Source organism: Palaemon carinicauda, chromosome 15, assembly GCF_036898095.1.
Source record: "Palaemon carinicauda isolate YSFRI2023 chromosome 15, ASM3689809v2, whole genome shotgun sequence".
Taxonomy (NCBI): Eukaryota; Metazoa; Arthropoda; class Malacostraca; order Decapoda; family Palaemonidae; genus Palaemon; species Palaemon carinicauda.
In genome coordinates, this window is record NC_090739.1 from 91,370,780 (window position 1) to 91,375,779 (window position 5,000).

A 5,000-nucleotide genomic window follows, 5' to 3' on the forward strand; every position below is an offset into this window, starting at 1 on the left:
TATATATATATATATATATATATATATATATATATATATATATATATATATATATATATATATATATATATATGTATGTATATTTATAAATACGTATATATATATATATATATATATATATATATATATATATATATATATATATATATATATATATATATATATATATATATATATATATATATATATATATATTTATATATATAAGCATGTATATATATATATATATATATATATGTGTGTATATATATATAAATATATATATATATATATATATATATATATATATATATATATATATGTACATATATATATATATATATATATATATATATATATATATATATATAAATATATATATATATATATATATATATATATATATATATATATATATATATATATATATATATATATATATATATATATATATATGCATATATACCACTTGGACAGGCATTGTCATCAGTACACCCCAAGCGTTGTGCTGTGGCCATCTATTGAAGATATTTGCTGCATTCCACTTTTAGCCATTTACTATACCTGAAAAAGAATATACTCTAAGACTTTTTTGAAAAGGTTTTATAAGTATTCTGAAAATTTAAATTAGGGATAGTTCAATTACTTCAGGATTAATCAAGTCTTTGGTGATATCAATGTTAGTTTTAAAATATGAATCATTTAAATCATAAACTAATTAGCAAGTACTTAGTGGATAATTTTTGGAAATGTTTCCTTAGTGATGCTTTGACCAACATCAGAGAAAACGCATTGAAGTGACATTTTACTCCTCTTACTTTCCTAGGATTTACTTTCGTTGGGGAATCAATTTTCTATGCACCAATAATTTTTGTTGTTTGTTTGCTTATCAATGATTCAATTTTGCTTGTCATATTGCATTCCAGCTACATTTCCCATTATACAGATAACTATGTACTTGTTGCTACCAAATAATAATTTGTTTAATTCCTATTCGTCTAATATATATTCGCTATGTTTTCTGCTTAAACGTTTAAATCTTAGATAAAGTCTGGAATTTAAACCTAATGATATATAGTGTTAATTTCATTTAACGTCATCATTCACACATAACACGTAATAATATATGTAAAATACTCATTTGTTTTCTCCGTGCGTACGATGAAAATATTTAATCAAGAATTCTTTCATACATCCAGAAATATTGTAAACTAGCAGATGGGGGCACATTGCTCTTTCCTATCATTTAAATGTGTAAAACTTTTTAGAAACACAACTAAGTGATGAAACAACAAACCATGGGTTGGTAGAGCATAATTTGAACATTTAAAAAGAATGAATTTTAATTTACAAATTTTATGCAAACCTATATTAAAGCAAATATTCAGTTGTGTGGTACCTGGTTAGATTGTTTTGTCTCTGCTTTTTTAGTAAAATCTAATACAGGTTACCAAATCTATATTTATGCACAATGTGAATTGAAAGCGATGTACAAGTTTGTCAAATCAAATAATTGCTATCTGTTGTGTGATGAAGTCAAGGCAAACTTTTCGCCAAAGTTTCAATGGACAATACAAGGCCTCATTACATGGTTTATCGTACGAAACATAATGTAGAAAATCAAACCAACAAACTACCTGTAATGATATTTGGAAATTTTTCTATCTGTAACATGAATATATTACGACATATATAATGGTCTCAATCACACGTATATTTTTAGTTTACTACACTTGATCGTCAATTTTTTTTTCTCTTCTTTTTTTTCTAGAGGCAATTGTTGATTTTTTCGTAGATTGTGTTTCACATATTTTGTAGTGAATAAAGTCACGATGTGATCTGCAAATCATGACGAGCAGAGAAAATTCTGTTTTATTCATACCAATACATAGAAACACATGTCTTTTTTCAGTTCTTATATGCAGTGTGTGAGAAAAAGACAACTATTGATCACCTAATCATTTTCTGAAGAAGTGTTTTAATTGTTTCATTAAACTTTGTTTCGAGTATGTTTCTCCTGTCTGGTCTCCAGCTGCTGATTCTCATCTTAATTTGTTGGACTGGAATTTACGTTCTATTAAATTTCTTGTTCCTGATCTAGATATTGATCTCTGGCACCGTCGCTACATTAGTTCGTTATGCATGTTGTATAAGAGTTTTCATAATTCTGACCATCCTTTGCATTAAGATCTCGGACAGTAACCTCCTGTTCGTAACAACATGTAAGCATATAATTCTAATAGTCAGCCCTTCTCCATCATGCAGATTAATACTATACAGTATTCTATAAGTTTTATTCTATCTGTGGACAAGTTGCGGAATGATCTTCCTAATCGGGAAGTTAAATCGGTAAACTCCAAAAGTTCATATTTGCAACAAATGATTTTATATTGAACAGGCTGACACAAGTCCCTTTTTTAGTTTATATATGAAACATCTGTTTAAATGTTGTTATTATTTCATTATAATTGCTCAATACTTCTCATGTAGTGATTTCCACCCTAAGATTTACATCCTCATTTGCACAAAGTCACCGGAGAAGAAAAGCTGTTAAATGCCGTACTCAGGTGACAACAAACTAGATTTAATTGAAAGAATGGAAAAATGACCAATCATGAATGTTAACATTACATCACATAATATACCCTAGGAATGATATTTTCCTTCGATGATTTATTTGAACAAGCAAGGCATCAGGGTTCCAAGTCTGAAACTACGAGCTACATCAGAATCATAGTTTGACAAGAGACCTTTTTTTTTTTTTTTTTTTTTTTTTTTTTTTACAGTAGGAAGGATATGTTAATGTGACAGCTTGAGCATCGTTTAATGCCCATGTTGATAATACAGTACCACTAGATGCTGACAGAAGCAGTCTATGTGACAACACCCTTGTCAAACCCCACCAGATATTGTGTTTCATATCAACAGAACTTCCAGAACTTCTACACCAAATTTATATGGTTTAACTAGATCTGGTATTGAGGCTTCAAACTCAGAGGTGCCATGCCCTAAAACGTCTTGGCGAGGGGGTTCCATTATATTTAAAGAAGTGATCACATGTTAAAAGGTTTTTCATTTGACCTGGCCTCCAAGCAGATTTTGGTGAATAGTTTGAAGGGTTGAGAGTTGTCCACTCAAATGTTGTGGAGTAGTAAAACAAAAAAACCTGAGTAAGACAACCACATGACTAGAATTGTTGGGTAGAAATGTTCCAGTATTTATATAAACATTATGTTTTCAGCAATTACTCGTGATTCAGTCTTTTGCTTCGGCCTGCGTCGCCATACGGTCAATGACATCAACATACATCATACTGAAAGTAAGTGTCTGCCATAGTCTACAGTATAATCTCACCTGTAAGTCACCTTTTATCTTTATTTCAAGAAATAATAGCAGCACAGGAATAAGCTGTCTGGTTTTATGGATATTCCATATTTAACAAACCTTACAAATTCATTTCTAGCTAGTATCAGGTAATGAGTTACATTGTTAGAAAATGAGGATAAAATATGTCGCTGTGTTACTAGAAAAAGCAAATGCAGACAAATAGATAACTCAAAGTATGTTGCTTTCCTTCCTGTTTTTAAATCAGATCATCGATCGATTCTTTATCCAGATTCGAATGAGTGAATGGGAGGAGTTAGTTGGTGCTGACTTTGCAGAACACGGTATCCTTCGCAGGAGTGTTGGTGTTAGCCGAGCAGTTTCTGTTCTAGGACTTCAACACAACAGATTCGATTACAGTGATATGGCTCCTCCGGGAGATAACCTATATGAATGTGAATGTGACTCAGTTAATTTTCGAGTCTAATCATTTATAGGTTAACTGTGACTCTAAATTATAATTGTATTTTGAATAAGAGGTAAACACGGTAACAAGACAAAGATAAGAGTTTAAGTTGTATTGTTCAGCAAAGACCTACTGTCAGAAGGACATCTCATGGGGGGCTTTCTATTGCATTGTATTTGACTCGAAACTTTTCACACTAGCAAAAAGTGATTAGGCTTTTAATATGTGAATAATATCTAAGCGAACATTTTAAAGACATGTTTGATAGAGATAAAATAAAGAAAATAGTTCTAAAAATGTCTATCAGCAATATAAATATAGAAGGGGTCTGTGATACTTTAATGGCTGTTGAATATGTGAGATTTGGGAATGCAAAAGTGACAAGATTTGACAGGTCAGTGTAATATATTATATATTGAGGTGGAAAAAAGGGTTAGTAAGATATATCTGGATAAGAATAAGGATTCCAGGGGAATGATTTATGTAATTGGAAGAGCTCTAAAAACAAATTTCTTAGTAATAAAGCCGGTCTGAGAAAAAGGTTATAGTCATTTTTAGTTCATTTTGATATTTTTAGGGGTGAAAGGTTGCAAGACTGATGTAACTAAAAAGAATGTGCAATAAAGAAACTGGCGGGACATCAGGAGAAAAAATTATGATAGTTTATATTTATTCCGTATTGATTGAAGACAACAAAAGGAAACTTCTAAGATCATTGATGTCGATTAGGTGTTTGTAAGAAGAGAGTGTTTAAAGTGAATTTGAGACATAATTAAGTGATGAAATAACTCAACATGTCTATTGACTTTTAACCACATCCAGCCACCAGACCATCAGAAACTACTGAAAGACATAAAAGCGTTACCAAGACGGGGCTCCACTACTTCTAAAGTAGTGGCTCAGGTGACCAACAAAAAGACGAAGATGAAGACACCTTTCAACTTTGACTGCCTTTTATTTAGTCGTAAATGCAAGCAGCAACATTAACATAACTCACGTAGAATCTTTCTAGCACCAGGAAAGTTACAAGACCTAGGAGTAAGTCTTCACTTTCGATTCATCCGATTAAGAGGGAAAGGAAGAACTCCTTGACCACGGACAATTAAAGCTTAATGTATCTAGTAGATGGATTAGGGGTATTTAGCGAAAAAACAGTCCAATATATCACAAGAATAAACGTAAAATAATTTGTAGCAGAAATTGTTTTAAAGATTTTAATGAAACAGAATTG